This window comes from Canis aureus, chromosome 22 (assembly GCF_053574225.1).
Source record: "Canis aureus isolate CA01 chromosome 22, VMU_Caureus_v.1.0, whole genome shotgun sequence".
Taxonomy (NCBI): Eukaryota; Metazoa; Chordata; class Mammalia; order Carnivora; family Canidae; genus Canis; species Canis aureus.
Genome location: NC_135632.1, coordinates 32,766,557 through 32,784,017, shown reverse-complemented (window position 1 = coordinate 32,784,017; position 17,461 = coordinate 32,766,557). Strand labels below are relative to the sequence as shown.

The window sequence follows — 17,461 nt, the reverse complement described above, 5'->3', positions numbered from 1 at the left end:
TATTTGTATCTATGCCATTCCCTGGACAATGATCAGAAAACTGAATTCTATTTTTCTAAGTGTTCCTTCTTCAGGAAAATTATTCATGTATTCCTTCATTCATTCAGTAAGCATTTGAGCAGTTGCCATTTCCCAAGCACTGTGCTAGGTGGCTGACATGATCTCTACTCTCAGAGCTTAGCGAACTGAAGAAAATCAAATGGCCAGTTATTAAAAGCTAAGTTAAACCAATTTCTATTTTGTTAAATTAACTGTCAACCAACATATGTGTCATTTAGACCCTTTTACTTTAGTTACCAAGCTAGCTGGATGGTCCAGAAGTCAATCAAGTTGTACTAACTTACTAACTGGCCCCTCACCCAGAAGTTTTAGAACTGTCCAAAAAAAAAAAAGGTTCATTTCATTTCTCTCTGGGTATCTGAGCCCATGTTCCTCCAGGCAGGCTGTGGGGCAGCCAGCAGCAGTTGGCATTATGAGAAAAAAATAAAGCACACTTGCAGAGAAAAGCAGAGATGAGAGAAAAAATCCCTGGCTTCTGCTATTTCTAGTACCCAGAATATTTCACTTATCAGTCACATATTTGGATACCCTTATAATAATCTCATCTTTTTATTTAAATGAGTCAGCATTAGACTTTTGTTACTTACACACAGTCTTACTTAGTAACAAAAGTGGTATCAGACTGAACTACCTAATAACTCTTCCCAAAATGAAGTGGTTGAGAGCCTAAGCCCTGGAGCCAGCCTGCCTCAGCTCCTCTCCTGGTTCCTCCACTTGCCAGCTATACATATATAACCTATGCTGAATTTCACTATCTGTAAAATGGTGAGAACAGTACTCACCAATAGGAATGGTTTAAATTTTAAATCAGTTACTTTCTACATTTAAAGTCCTCAGAACAGGGATCCCTGGGTGGCACAGCGGTTTGGCGCCTGCCTTTGGCCCAGGGCGCGATCCTGGAGACCCGGGATCGAATCCCACATCAGGCTCCCGGTGCATGGAGCCTGCTTCTCCCTCTGCCTGTGTCTCTGCCTCTCTCTCTCTCTCTCTGTGACTATCATAAATAAATAAATAAATAAAATTAAAAAAAAAAAAAAGTCCTCAGAACAAAGCCTGATCCACAGTAACAGCCTAAAAAGAGCTATTACTGCTTTTGTTGTTCTGTGTCCAACAGCTCCATGGGGGATCTAATGCTGTGATTTAGGCGCTCCAACTGTGAGCAGTCATCTGGCTCCACACATTCCCTACCAAATGACACAGGCAGAGAGAGAGCGAGCAACAGCCAGGCAGTATCACTCACAGGCAGAATGAGGCTCCACATCTAGGTGAATGGAGAAGAGTTATAATATAAAAGCACAAGAAAAAGCAGCAGCTAGCCCACTGCTTCAGCCATCACACTGCTCTCTCATGAAGAACTTCCATACATGCAAAACCCCAAACCTGCCCCTACTCCAGTATTTACTCACACTGCTCCTCACTCTATTCTGTTGGTTTTCGAAACCTAAAGATTTTTTTACCTGTTTTTATTTCAACAGATTTCAGCTTGCCAACAAAATTACTGTTATAAACATTAAAATTCTTTATTATTTGTTATTTTTATTTCTGGGTATAATGGGGATTGGGCAAAGAAGGCTGACATTTGTGAACCCTAAATCTGTCTGATATGCAATGACCAAGACTCTCTATACCCATCAATGGTCCTGTTAAGGGGATATTAGATAACTTCAAATAAAGGATTGAGAATAAATTTGAACACCACCCTGAAAGGCTTACTGACCAAGCACGGCTCAGAGATCAAGCACACGCACGCATTTAAGAAATAGAGGGTTTTACTTTGTGCACTATTGATGAAAACGCAAATTGGTGCACCACTATGGAAAATAGTATGGAGGTTCCTCAAAATATTAAGAATTAAACTACCATAAGATCCAGCAATTCCACTTCTGAGTATTTATATCCAGAGAAACTGAAAACACCAATTTGAAGAGATATATGCACCCCTATATTCACTGCAGAGTTTATTCATAATGACCAAGACACCTAGAATATTTATCTGAAGAAAATGAAAACACTAACCCAAAAAGCTATCTGTACCCTGTGTTCACTGCAGTGCTATTTATTAGAGCCAAGATATAAAAACAACCTAAGTGCCCATCAAAGGACAAAAGGATAAAGAAAATGCAGGGTGTGTGTGTGTGTGTGTATACACACACTGAAATATTCAACCATAAAAAAAGGATGAAATCTGGCCACAGGCAACAATGTGGGTGGATCTTAAGACATATGCTAAATGAAATGTCAGAAAAGATAAATACCATTTGATCTTATATGTGGAATCTTTAAAAAAAAAAAAAAAAAAAAAAAAGCAAAACTCACTAGTGATTGCCAGAGGCTGGGGGGTAGGGGTGGGGGTTAAAAGGTATTAACTTCAGTTATAAAATATGTAATATATAGCATGGTGACTCAGTTAATAATACTGTATTATGTAACCAAAAGTAGCTAAGAAAATAGATCTTAAAAGTTCTAATCACACACACAAAAATTCGGTAACTATGGGGTGACAGATGTTAACTAGATTTATTTGATCATTCCATAATATACACAAATATTGAATCATTATTTGAATGAAATAATGAAACTAATGTTATATGTCAACTGTATATCATTTTTAAAAAATGTCTGAAGCTTCAAGAAAGCAACTTTTCTCATTTGTACAGCAGTTCCACTACCTACCTTGGAGCCAGACCTAGGATAGATGTAATAATGCTTGCTGTTTTTTATAATTAAAGGTGTGGCATTTCTTATAGGTACTAATTTAATGATTTTGTTTTACAAGAAATTATAGATATCATGTTGTATTCTGAGGGAATGGGCTAAAATGTTCTAATAGAAACCTAAAATTCAGTGGCTTGGGGAACCTGGGTGGCTCAGTGGCTGAGCAACTGCCTTCAGCTCAGGTTGTGATCCCACAGTTCTGAGATGGAGTCCTGCATCAGGCTCCCCACGGGGAGCCTGCTCCTCCCTCTGCCTATGTCTCTGTCTCTCTTTGTGTGTCCCTCATGAATAAATAAAATCTTTTAAAAAATAAGTAATATAAAATAAAATTCAGTGGCTTAAAAAGGATCTATGTCTATCTCTAGGAAGGCAGGTGACTCAGTACAAGGAGGACATCCAAAGACGCTCTGCCAAGGTGGTTCTGCAATTCTCATCATACTGCCTCTACCTCTGGGTTTAAGGTGGTTATCCACACTGCCATAACTTCTCAGCTAGTGGGAAAAGGAAAAGGAAATTCCAGTGTAGGGAGCCTCCTTTTTAAGGAGATGATCTGGAAGTTACATGCATCACTTATCTTCACATCTTTTTAGTCCAAACTCGGTCATGTGGCAACATCTACTGCACAGTCGACTGGGAAACGTCTCCATCTCTAGGGGTTCTTTATTAAAGAGGTTAAAACTAGGAACACCAAGAGACTATACACACACATAGTTATTATAAAAACTTAAAAATATATATAGTTATTGTATTATTCAAAGTATATGTCAAGTACACTAACACAACTAAAATCTCCAGCATATAGACTCAATAATTCATTCTCCTACAAGTAGATATTCCATTATAATTTATGCTTTTTGAAAGTTCTCAGGTAATTTTCAAGCAGCCTAACGTATCTTTTCATGAAATAGCAATTGAGGGGATCCCTGGGTGGCTCAGTGGTTTGGCGCCTGCCTTCGGCCCAAGGCATGATCCTGAAGTCCTGGGATCGAGCCCTGCATCAGGCTCCCTGCATGGAGCCTGCTTCTCCCTCTGCCTGTGTCTGTGCCTCTCTCTCTCTCTCTCTCTCTCTCTCTCTCATGAATAAATAAATAAAATCTTAAAAAAAAAAAAGAAAGAAAGAAATAGCAATTGAAATGAAGTTAGAGGATAACTGAAAATAGAAATGGGTAGGTAGGGGTGCCTAGGTAATTAGGTTGAGTGTCTGACTCTTGGTTTCAGCTCTGGTCATGAACTTGGTGTCATGAGATCAAACCCCGTATCAGGCTCTGTGCTTAGCAGGGAGTCGGCTTAAGATTCTCTCCCTCTCTTTCTGCCCCTCCCCTGGCCTTTTTTCTAAAACAAGCTCATAGAGACAGAGAACTGATTGGTAGTTGAAAGGAGCAGAGGTGGAAGGAGAAATGAGTAAACAGGGTCAAGAGGTACAAATCTCCAGTTATAAAACAAATCGTGGAAATGTAATGTACAGCATGGCAGCTATAGTTAATAATACTATACTGCAAATCTAAGCTGCTAAGAGTAAATCTTCAGTTATCATAAGAAAAAAATTCTGTAACTACCACCTACTGTGGTGCTCATTTCATAACAGTTGACCCTTAAACATGAGGGTAAGGGATGCCTACCCCCTACACACACACAATTGAAAATCCATATATAACTTTTCACTCTCCCCAAAAGTTAACTACAATAACTTACTGTTGACCAGGGCCTTACCAATAACAAACAGTTGGTTCACATATTTTATACACTTCTATGTACACACTATATTCTCACAAAGCTAGATAAAATAAAATGTTAAGAAAATTTTAAGAGGGCAGCCCGGGTGGCCCAGGGGTTTAGCGCCGCCTTGGGCCCAGGGAGTGATCCTGGAGACCCAGGATCCAGTCCCATGTAAGGCTCCCTGCATGGAGCCTGCTTCTCCCTCTGCCTGTGTTCCTGCCCCCTCTGTCTGTCTCTGTGTCTCTCATGAATAAATCAATAAAATATTTTTTAAAAGGAAGAAAATTATAAGAGAAAATACACTTACAGTACTGTTTAAAAAAAAAATCCACGTTTCAGCGGACCCACACATTTCAAATCTGTGTTGTTCAAGGGTCAACTGCACGAATACTGTTGTATACCTGAAACCAATATAATGAACCAATTATACCTCAGTTTAAAAAAAAAAAAAAAAGAGGGGTTCTAAAGGGCCAGGAAGTACTTTTAAAGAATCATTTGGATATGACTTTTTCCAAAGAGATTTTCTTGACAAAAATATCTTTTAAATTATTCTGGAACCAAAATTCCACAAGATGAGGAAGAAGGAAAACATATAGCATGTTCATATGCTGTCAGGGCTTCTCTACAAAAATTATGAAATAAGGGCAAACTCTAGGTCTCCCTTTCTTAGGGACCCAGAACCAGCAGAGCCCATCAATCCATGCCAATGGTCACAAACTCTCCGGAGAGACCTGTCTTCTGAGGTTTCTTATCTGTACAAAGTACCAAATTAAGCCTGTAGGGAGAAATACACATGACCCCACTTCTAACCTCAAGAAATATGTAATCTCTGTTCTAGACCTCTTCCCTTTCTTCAGTTCTTTTTCCTTCACCTTCTCTCATTTGCTCAATTTAGATCTTCCAAAGGTCTCTAGTCTTTCCCTTCTGTTCCCTCACTCTGTAAAAACCCTCCCATTTTACTTCTTTTCCACATTTCACCTCAAAGAAAAAAAGTGTGAGGAAGTGCCTGCTCCTCAAGCTAGTCCCAAGCTCTTTCTAGGGTTTTTCAGAATTGCTGGAGGGTTTTCATTCTCCTACCACCCCACCACCCCAGCCCCCAGGCAAATCTGCTAATCTCTCTTTCCCTCCAACTACTGAAAGTAAACCTCAATTATAGATGTGCTGGGACAGGGACAGGATTAGAAACTGCTGCAATCACATGACAAAAATTTTAGAAGAAAGGGGATAATAAAAACCACAAATTTATATCTTAGATCACTAATAAGCCCTAATATACAATTCTTGTTCACTACTTGCTTTGTCATCTTATGTGAAGAGCATCTATGACACTTTTGTATCTCCACACATTCTAATTCAATGCTATGCGCACACACATAAATGCTCAGCTTACAATTTCAGTCAAAATTTTCCAAGTCTTTTTTTCTAATGGGTGCTATTACTCTAACATTTTACTGCAAAATCTATAATGCAGCAAATGCTCCAACATAAGCAAATATCCAAATAATGATCTCATTATTTTATAATCCAGCAAATGCTCCAACATAAGCAAATATCCAAATAATGATCTCATTTTCTTATATCATAAAACTTATCTAAATTTTAAATCATTAGGTATATTGTATTTTCTTAAAAATTAAGCCTGTATTTAAAATCTTAAGGAGGGATCCCTGGGTGGCTCAGAGGTTTAGCACCTGCCTTCGGCCCAGGGCGTGATCCTGGAGTCCCAGGATCAAGTCCCATGTCAGGATCCCTGCAGGGACCCTGCTTCTCCCTCTTGCCTTTGTCCCTGCCACCACCACCCCCCCAATGTCTCTTATGAATAAATAAATAAAATATTTAAAAAATAAAATAAAATAAAATCTTAAGGATACAGGATACCTGGGGGGCTCAGCGGCTGAGCGTCTGCCTTTGGCTCAGAGTGTGATCCTGGGGTCCCGGGATCCAGTCCCACATCAGGCTCCCTGAAGGGACCCTGCTTCTCTCTCTGCCTGTGTCTCTGCCTCTCTCTCTCTGTGTCTCTCAATGAATAAATAAAATTTTTTAAAAATAAAATAAAATCTTAAGGATGGGGCACCTGGGTGACTCAGCTGGTTAAGCAGCTGCCTTCCATTCAGGTCATGATCTCAGGGTCGTGGGATGGAGAGAGCCCCGTGTAGGGCTCCCTGCTCCTTTCCCTCACCCCTGCCCCTCCCTGCTTGTGCACACGTGCACTCTTAAAATAAAATAAAATAAAATAAATCTTAAGGATAAATATTACATTTAACATAAAACAGCAGACACTGCTTTGGTTTTTTATCAACAAAATATTAAAACAGGCTTTGTGGTTTAGTCACACTCAACTTGATTATAATAACTTCTCAGTGACTGATGTTAATATCTAAAGAAATGCCCTGATAACATTTACACAACTACTGTTCTACTAATCAAATACTGTAATTTGTTTCAGTAATCACTCAAATTGTTTAAGTTATCTCCTGGTGTTAGGCACAAGAAATAAAAATAAAACAATCAGATTTTAAAGAACTTAAGTCTGTTGCAGTGACAGACACAAATGACTCTAAATGAATGTGATAAATATTGTAAAGAAGCATGTGCCATGGGACACAGATGACAGTTATGTGGAGTGAATCATTTTATCTGAGTCTTGAAGAATATCAAGGACAGAAACTGGGAGAGGGAATATTCCAGGGAGAAGATTGAATATATTAAGTAATGGGGGGAGAAACAGTAAGATGGGGATATAGTAGACTGTAATGAGGTTGTAAGAAATTTATATATCATAAAAGGAATTTCGGGTACTTCATTCATGGGCAACTGAAGGCCTTAAATTTTCACAAGAGGAATGCCATGATGATCAAACCTATGTTGGAGAACATCTAGAAATAAATTGCCAGCCTGATGAAATAATATCAGTAGCTAGGTTGTTGTAAAATAAGCCTATCTTTTAAAAATTTAAATACAGTTTTGCTGAGTTAAATTTAATAAGCAATAACTTGAAGTGAAGCCTACAATTCACAGAGCTACTACAAGAGGCAGTAGAGTATAATGGTTAGGCATAAAGGCTTTGAAGGCCAGGACCTAAATACCAACTTTACCACAGAAGAGCCAAGTGCCCTTCAGCAAGCTATTTAACCATTTTAAGCTTGTCTTATCTTTACTGTAAAATGAGAATAACAATCATATTCCCATCAGGTCAGAGGCTATCATTATTTAAATTTTATTCTATATTTAAAATCTCCACAGCAGGGGCACCTGAGTGGCTCAGTCAGTTAAGCATCTACCTTCAGCTCAGGCCATGATCCCAGGATCCTGGGATCAAGCCCCACATCAGGCTCCCTGCTTGGTCGGGAGCCTGCTTCTCCCTTTCCCTCTGCCTCTCCTCCTGCTTGTGCTCTCTCAATTGCTCTCTCACTTTCAAATAAATATATAAAATCTTTAAAAAAATTTTTTTTTCAGGCAGCCCCAGTGGCTTAGCAGTTTTGTTTTTGTTTTTTTGTTTTTGTTTTTGGCTTAGCAGTTTAGAGCCACCTTTGGCCCAGGGCATGATCCTAGGGACCTGGGATCAAGTCCCACATCGGGCTCCCTGCATGGAGCCAGCTTCTCCCTCTGCCTGTGTCTCTGCCTCTCTCTCTCTTTGTGTCTCTAATAAATAAATAAATCTTTAAAAAAATTTTTTTTCAATTTCCACAGCACAGAATATGAAGTAAAAAGAAGCCAAAATATCACAAACCAAGTTTTCCACTGTTCATTATTTTGTATAAAGTGAATACCCAGAATATTGGGACACATTCATATGACTGTATTATATCATTTTGTATTTGATAATCATATAATTACCAAAATTCATTTCAAAGTCTAAAGCAAACTACTTGAAGTTTTTCTGCATGTTGATTACTTTGTATTATGGATGTCATTTCCCTTTAAGCAAATATATTATGTTTGCACTGAAATTTTGTTCCCTTAAGAATTTTGAATGACATGTATAATTTTTCTATAATGGATAAGTGGTAAAAATTTTCCTAGGGGCCATTCTCTTAGCTGTTTTTTATTAGTTCAAGGGGAATAAAATCATAAAAAACTGGTCTTTCAGTAAGAAAAATTGCCCTTCATTACGAAATAATTTCTTCTTTATCAATGCATACCTCCTATAATTATTTATTAAGATATGCTGGAATTACATTTCATTTTGTAGGATTAAAAACTAATCAAAAAGGTTTCTTTTTTATTTTTTTAAGATTTTATTTATTCATTCATGAAAGATAGAGAGAGGCAGAAACATAGGCAGAGAGAGAAACAGGTTCTCTGCAGGGAACCCAGTGTGGGACTAGATCCTAGGACTCCAGGTTCACTGCCTGAGCCAAAGGCAGACCGTTGAGCCACCTAGGCATCCCTCAAAAAAGGTTTCAATAACTTAATTTTTTTTTTTTAGTAACTAAAATTTCAGATACATGTCTAAGAATGTTTATATTAGTACTCCAATCTCTTTTATAGCCTTAACACCTCTTTTTGGCCTATATGTCCCCTTTAGTTCAAATATTTCAGCTACTATAACTAAAAATTATGGCAAAACTATTACTCCATAAAAGTATCTACCAAATCAAAGAAGCTGGAAAGCAGTCTCTCTGTATAGTCAAATCACACCAATCTGGGGCTTCCCACTGCATAGATATATCCTTAGATAAATCCTTTTAGTATCACAGGTACCAACCAGGTGGGGAGTAGCGTAAATCTGGCAAGCTGCCTCCCAGACCACTGAGGGTTCGGGTTCCTTCCTCATTGCTTTCTCAAGCTCTCATTTGCTGTTCCTACTCTTAAAGATGTACAAACCCAAACTCTTGATGCTTCCACACAGGCAGACTCAGGCTATCTTCACTTCAAGTGAACAAGTGAGGAAGCCAGGCAAGGATGGCTTTGAATGCTATATACGAATTACAAAGCATTCATACTTTTACCTAATCATTATGTCAAGACAAGATGAGTACTGTTATACTTCCCTTCATAGGTTTAGACACGAATTTTGGGTAGCATGTCTCTAATTTTTAAAAGACTTCTAGATATAATAGACACAAATATCTCAACATAAAAGGTATATTACATCCAGACATAATAGAAATGCTACATAAGAAAATATCAGTAAATCTGTTCACATAAAAAAAAAAAAAGATACTTATTACAAAGACTATCTCCAAAAACTCCTTTCTTATGAGTTGGAAATTTTATGAAGAATTTTATTCTTCAAGTATAAAGTTAGTGTTGTGGTATACCATTCCTCTACTTAAAGCTCTCCAATAGCTTTCTACCAAAATTAATAAAATCTGACTCCTGCCTATCTCATCTTCTACCACCCTCATCCTCATTCACAATGGCCAGCCACACTGGCCTCCCCATACAGCACCTATTTGCTGTCCTTCTGCCTAAAATGTCCTGCTCTGCCTAGGCCCTTGTCATCATTCAAGGCCATCTTCCTAAAATGGCCTCTAACAATGACTCAACCTGCCCGGTCACTCACTATGCCATTACCCTGTTTTAATGCCTTAGTACTGTTACCCGAAATTACTCTTGTACATTTTTAAGTTGTCCCTCCCTCCATATGAATGTAAGCTCCATAAGGGCAGGGACATTGTTTTTTACTGCTCTATAGGAAATACCAATAAATGTTAGAATGAGCAACTGAATATGCTGAGTAGGAGCTGGTTACAGCTACAAGTCAAAGGGCCATACAATGGAATAGGCCAGGTCAGGCAGAGACCAAAATACTGGCAGTGTGCTCAATGATGTGCACTGCTCAGCCTGGCTCACAGTAAAACAGGCAGAGAACACAGATGAAACAAGTAGGAGACTGCCTCACTCACCCCAGCTGAGTCACTAATAACCCTGCTAGGCCTCAATACACTTGCAAAACTAGTACTCAGATTTAACTAGAACAAAAATCTGTTTTAAGTAGAGACAATTCTCATGATGCAAATGATGTGTGTTCAGTAGGTTATATATTTTAAAAACTCATTTGAGGAACCTAATTGCTACTCTAGTAGCTTGGTAAATACCTGTTAGGCCAATAACAATTCATATAGATAATCTAGATGCACACAATTGTACCTCTTCCCTCAAAAAGTCAAGTGTCGGGCAGCCCGGGTGGCTCAGCGGTTTGGCGCTGCCTTTAGCCCAGGGTGTGATCCTGGAGACCCAGAATCGAGTCCCATGTCGGGCTCCCTGCATGGAGCCTGCTTCTCCCTCTGCCTGTGTCTCTGCCTCTCTCTCTCTGTCTCTCTCGCATGAATAAATAAATAAAATCTTTAAAAAAAAAAAGAAAAAGTCAAGTGTCTACAAACTATCTTTTATTTTTTTGAATCAAGTGAGCATATCCAGAAGAAACTGAGAAAACTTCACCCAAATGGCTCATCCCGTTTTTGTAGAAGGGACAATAATGGGAAGGAATACACCAGGGTGTTAGAAAGTCGAAATGTAAGATTGAACTGATAAAAATTTCAACCAGAAAGGAAAAATGCAAAGTAAGCCTGCAGTAACGTCATTAGATATCCTGAGATTTAAAAAAAAAAAAAAAAAAAAAAAAAAAAAAAGATATCCTGAGATTTGACTTAGCCCCTTAAACAAGATAGCATTTTTTTACACACTCCAGGTTAAATGACAACGTGCAAATGTTCCTGCCCTCAAACCATGCACTACAGTAGATAGAGGCTTGCCAGAGATCAGAGAAGCTTCAGAACTGAAGATGACTGCTTTGGAGGGGCTTACTAAAAAGACTGGGAAGGGAGTATCTTTGGAAAGCAGTGAGAGTTGGACTGGAACAAACAACTGTAGAAAGTTTCAGGAATGGCTCTGGAAAAAGATTAATGCAGCAACAGAATGGAGAATGGATCAAAATTCATTTATCAATACACACCATGTAATAATTAGGAACAAAGACACAAGGAAAGTAGCAGTCAGTCCTTTTAGCTACAAAATTTCTACCATAAACATTAATTTGGGTGTCACAATTTTTTTTTTTTTTTAAGTAGGCTCCATGCTGAGCATGGAGCCCAACTCGGGGCCTGAACTCACAATCTCAAGATCAAGACCTTAGTTCAGGTTTAAAAAGTTGCATGCTTAATCAACTGAGCCACCCAGACACCCCTGCACTTCAAGATCTTAATAGCTTTTTGCTTTTTTTTCACTATCATGTGTTTTATTTTATTTTGGGAGTAGGGAGGCAGAGAATCTTAAACAGGCTCCACGCCCAGGCAAAGCCCAACATGGAGCTCGATCCCACAACCCTGAGATCATGAACTTGAGCTGACATCAAGAGCCAGACACTCTGGGACGCCTGGGTGGCTCAGTGGTTGGGCACGTCTGCCTTTGGCTCGGGTGTGATCCTGAAGTGCCAGGATCAAGTCCTGCATCAGGCTCCCTGCATGGAGTCTGCTTCTCCCTCTACCTGTGTCTCTGCCTCTCTCTATGTTTCTCATGAATAGATAAATAAAATCTTAAAAAAAGAAAAAGAAAAAGAGAGTCAGACACTTAACTAACTGATCCACCCAGACACCCCTCATAATCATGTGTTTTAACGTGCAGTTATGGCAATACAGAATTTCCTCCCAATACATATAAATGTAAAATAGCTACATTTAAAGTAGCAATAGAGGGGATCCCTGGGTGGCTCAGCGGTTTAGTGCCTGCCTTTGGCCCAGGGCGCGATCCTGGAGTCCCGGGATCGAGTCCCACGTCGGGCTCCCGGGATGGAGCCTGCTTCTCCCTCCTCCTGTGTCTCTGCCTCTCTCTCTCTCTTTCTCTATCATAAATAAATAAATCTTTTAAATAAATCTTTTAAATAAATAAACAAATAAATGTAGCAGTAGAAACCCCTGCATCTACACAGACTCTAGCAGTATGGCCAGACAAAACAGAAACCAATTTCAAATTTCAGTTCTAACAAGAATTGTGTCCTCAACATATCATTTATTTTAGGACTGGTCTGAAAAAAAAAAAAAAAAAAAAAAAAAAGGACTGGTCTGTATCACTTGACAATGTTTACTATGTAATAAACACTTCAGATGTGAAAACGTCTCAGAATACTAAGCTACAAGAAGAATCATTTTCTGAGGAGGCTACCAGTCTAGCTGAAAAATGATGCTATGCATTCTGAGGACTTTCACAGAAGCAATTACTCAGAAAAAGGACCAAGGCCAAAGAAGTATCACATACTATTAAGTAATACATGATACTGTTATCTTTACTGCTAGTCTCTGCTCACACATTACTATAATCACTTAACATATATTTGTTTTGAAATATTTACTTAGATTAGAGGAAAGTTATCCTTCATGTTTATAAAAATATCCTCCTGGGTGCTTGTTATAAAACAAATGTTTTCTTTTAGAGTCTTTGATGTATACCAATACCACATCTCCTTTTCTTTAGGATAAATGTATTCTAGCAGTCTACTAAGAAATAAAATTTTATAAAGCCAATTCCAATAAATTACCTTGAAAAATTGAGATGTAGTCCCATAGAGGAAGAAGGATGATGTATAGTAGAAGAATTTTAAGTTATCTGGGGAGCAAAGTTCCTGTGCAGCCAAACACTTGTGACTCCACAAGTTCTCATTTGCTTCCCCCAGGCAATGCCTAACACTTCTGTGATTCCAACTAATCCTCTGAACTTTAGGGATGTCTCCCCATCCTGAAAATGTCTTAATTCTACACTCAATGCTCCCAGAACTTTGTAAGACAGTCTGAGTCACTGCCCTGCCCAAGCAGCCCAATCTGGCTCCCTCCATCTTGCCCATGACCTCCAGCACCAGGATTTGAGCCTGAAGCTTCATGTTATACAAACAAAAAACGATTTCTCTAAGTCATTAATTTTAACGCAGAATTTGTCAGTTACTTGAATAAGAGGTACCATAAATAATTACTGCTCTAAATAAGCATACCAGATGATAACCTCTAATGATTTGAAAATGTGAAAAATATCAATCATAACCCACAGAGCACACTTCTAAACAAAATTAATGTCAATGAAATATACCATATTTTTTGAGACTAAAAATGTAAAGTACTACATGACGGCTTTCCTGGTGATGTGGATAAAAAGACACCAGTCTTTGATCACTTAGGATGTTCATGCATCACATCCTCCAAGTCCCCCACACCCAAATTTAAATGGGAATCCAGCATCTGAATTCTTACACACAAGCTATTGTGTACACATACTGCTCTGATGGGAAATACTAAGATAAACATTTGCATCATGCGACATTTTCTTATATGAAACCATTACCCACATTCAACAATGACTCTAGGTATCCTACTGTCCCCTGGCTTACTGTGTGTAATTTACATGTGTTTTGAGAAGACCGATCTCAGAAAAAAGGGACAATCTTAATTATCATGTTACACAGGACCAAGAGTACTTGGTTAATATGAAACAATGTAATGTGACTGGTAGGGACGAGTGGCTCAGCAGCTGAGCATCTGCCTACAGCTTGGGGCGTGATCCCAGGGTCCTGGGATCAAGTCCCACATCGGGCTCCCTGCAAGGAACCTGCTTCTTCCTCTGCCTATATCTCTGTGTTTTTCTCTCATGAATAAATAAAATCTAAAAAGAAAAAAAAAAATGTGACTGATAGATGATTAGAAAAATGATGCTTATATAATGATGCTTTAAGAGCTCCAGGTAAGTTCAACGTAAAGCTTCAACAAAATAAATCTTAAAAGGATGAAAAAATGGAATATGAATAACTTGCACTGTATTAAAAGTAAACACATATACCCACTTATTGTCATGCACTTCTTAGTGTGAAAAGTACAAAAGATCAATGCAAACCAAAGCATGTAAAAAAATTTAAGGATGGCAGCAGCAATTTACTGATTTTCCAATTTATCCACTCTCTAGTATTTTCAAAGTAAGTCCTGCTGAAGGGATTTATCAAGATGTGATATGTGAACCCGGCACTATTTATGTTTGATACCCATACTACAACATTAACCATAAAGATGACAAAGGACTTGAATTTCGTAAAGCAGAAGTTAGCTTTTTTCCAGTGGGGGGGCAGGGGAGAGAGGAAACCTCCCAAAATCCTTTGAGAATCCACTAAAAATGAGAGACATTCCCTCAAGAAAAATAATTATACAATGTTAAAAAAGTTCAGCCTTAAAGTGTAAAAATCTGATAACTAAATCATCTCCTTCTGGATAAACACAAAGAAATTTTCTAATGGGGGGGGGGGGGGGGCGCCTGGGTGGCCTAGGCCATGATACCAGGGTCCTGGGAACCAGCAGAGCCCTGCATAGTCATCATTATGTAGTCCATAGTTGTCATCATGTAGTCGGACTCCCTGCTCAGCAGGGAGTCTGCTTCTCCCTCTGCTTGTACTCACTCTCTCAAAATCTTTTTCAAAAAATCTAATTGAGAAGGATAGCACAAACATCTTTTTCTTCTTAAAAATTATCCCCTCTTTTGCATCGCCTAATCTACATTAGATCTGTAAAATCCAGTGGTTACTTGCTGGTCTTTCCCTACCTCACAGTGTTATTTCAGCGTTGATGTCCACTCTACCTCAAAACACTTTCTACTTGCTACTTTCTGACATTACTCTCTTGATTTTCCTTCTATCTCTCAGTCCCCTCTGTAGGCTTCTCCTTCAAACTACACAACCTCTGAACTAGAGGTTCAAGCCTGCATCCTGCCCTCATTTCACTATACCTTTCTTCTCTCAATGAGCTTGAGGGAGTCCCCAGAAAAGAGCCTCTATATATGTATGTCTCCCAAATGTATATGTATCTCAAGCTTATGTGCATAACTTGAGTCCAAAATATTCCTCTGAGCTCCACCAGTATCTAACTTCTATTTTCTATTTGACACCTTCTTTTGGATACCTCATTGGTATCTATCTAAAGCCTAACATATACACAAAGAGCTCATTTTCTATGCTGCCCTCTTTCCAAATACATACACACAGAGGTTCTATTCCAGTCTTGCTCCTATCAGTAAAACATGGCCATCACCTACCTAACTGGTAAGACCACAGAAACTTGGGGCCATTCTTGGTCCTTTTTCTCACTTCCCACATCCATTGCATTCCATCAACAGGTATTCTAACCCCATCTCCACTACTGCCATCTTAATCCTATTTGCCATCACCAGTTGCTTGGAATAGAGCAATACCCTCCTTTCTGGTCTCTCTTCTTCCACTCGTGCCTTCCAATCAGCTACCTTCCACACAGTATGGAAGGTAGGAAAAGAGTTTTAAGTCACTACTGAAATAATGTTACTTCCTTGCTTCAAAGCCTTAAATGGCTTCCCTCTGTTCTTAGAATGAAATCCATACTCCACTTTGGTTTACATGATTCTGCATCACATGGTATTCCCCACATTTCAGGGCTTCAGTGTCCGTGCTTCCCTCAGTCTAGGATGTTCTTATACTTTTCACAAGGCTTTCTCATCTTTCAAGTCTTTGCCTAAATGTCTTTAAGCCTTCTCCAAATAACCTCCCTACCCCAATTATTGTCCATCGTTGCACTCTTAATTGCTCTCTTACTAGCTACACAACTTGTAGTTACGTATTGTTCTACCTGAGTACTGTCTATATTGCCTACTAGAATTCAAGTTTTAGGAGGTTTGAAACTCAGCATGGGGAGTTAAGGCTCAAGCTGCTGTGCTGCCAGAAGAGGAATGGGGGCTCAGCATCCTATCCTCGCTCCAGGCCAGGCCCTGCCCTACCTTACTCCTCCTGGTTGAGATGGGCTCAGCCAAGAGCACACCAGTCACTGCAGCATGGCCTCTGCTACACAACAAGCTTCTGGCGCAAGTGGTGGAACCCCATTTACCTCCTGCCAGCATCCTGCACACTCCCATCCCATAGGAGAGCTCTCCACAGCCAAATGTACCACCAAAGGAGCAGTTGGAAGGTCCTAATCCAATTCAAGACTCAGATCCCCACTCTTCTACCCTTGGCATTGCATGGACACCTATGAAGACCAGTAGTGGAGAGCCTCCAAGCCCACTGGTTAAACAGCTGAGTGAAGTATTTGAGACCAAAGGCCCTAAATTGAATCTTCTCCCAGAGCCTGTTCTGCCCCTAGAGGCAACTTCATTTTCTGAATTGGACATGCCTCCAGGTACACCTAGTTTTCGCTTGACAACCAGATGCCACCCTGGGGCCAAACCAAGCTCCCCTCCAAGCAGGTGTTCTCCAAGGAGCATGCAGGACAGCCCTCAGAAGCCCCTATAACCAGCCAGGGCTTGGACAAGCCCTCAGAAGACCCTGAGACTCCCCAATCTTCAGATTCTAAACACGAAGATGGTAAGTAAATGGCAAGTTATTAAGGAGATCTTCCCTTACCACCCTGACAACTCCCTCAGAACTCTGACACCACTCAGGCTAAGTGGCCTTCTCCCCTGAGTGAAATGTTAGGGAGCTAAAGGAAGCGGCCACTCTGGGAACTGGATGACTTATGAAAACTGGAGGCTGAGTGTGGGAGGAGGGCCAGGACTAGGACAAGGAAAATCAGTACTTCCCAAACTTGGTAGAGAACTAGGCTGTGAGTGGCCCCAGTGGTAGAATCACCAGGGGCCTATGATACTGTGTCCTCTCAACCTCTTCTTTCCCTGGGAGACTAGAAAGGCTTGTTGTCATCAACTCCCCCCTTAACTACCAGCTCAGGGACTGAGTGCTTTCTTGAGCTTTGTGTCTCACGTGTTTCCTGTATATTAAAGAAAGTGTTTTAAAAATAAATAAATAAAAGTTCCCACAAGCCAGAAGCCAGATCTGTTTTAGTCATCTGAGTAGCACAGAGGACTCTCATATTTTAAATCAATATAATCTGATTTACTTATGCTTTTGCCACTCTTGTACATTACTTCCTGAGTATAATACTGACTTTAGTAGTCTAAAACTTTTCTTTAAGATGTGAGAGAAAGAGCATGTGCGCATGCAGTGAGCATGAGAGAAGCAGAGGGAGAGGGACAAGTAGAC

At 39.6% G+C, this 17,461-nt stretch overlaps 1 protein-coding gene and 1 pseudogene across 2 annotated transcripts in view; one reads left to right on the top strand and one right to left on the bottom strand.

Annotated features, from left to right (window-relative positions):
- UBE2E1 (ubiquitin conjugating enzyme E2 E1) overlaps nucleotides 1-17,461 on the bottom strand; it is a 76,008-nt gene that overhangs the window by 44,493 nt on the left and 14,054 nt on the right. The gene's annotated exons all lie outside the window — the stretch shown is intronic.
- Nucleotides 16,226-17,024, top strand: LOC144294350 (cell division cycle-associated protein 3 pseudogene; annotated as a pseudogene).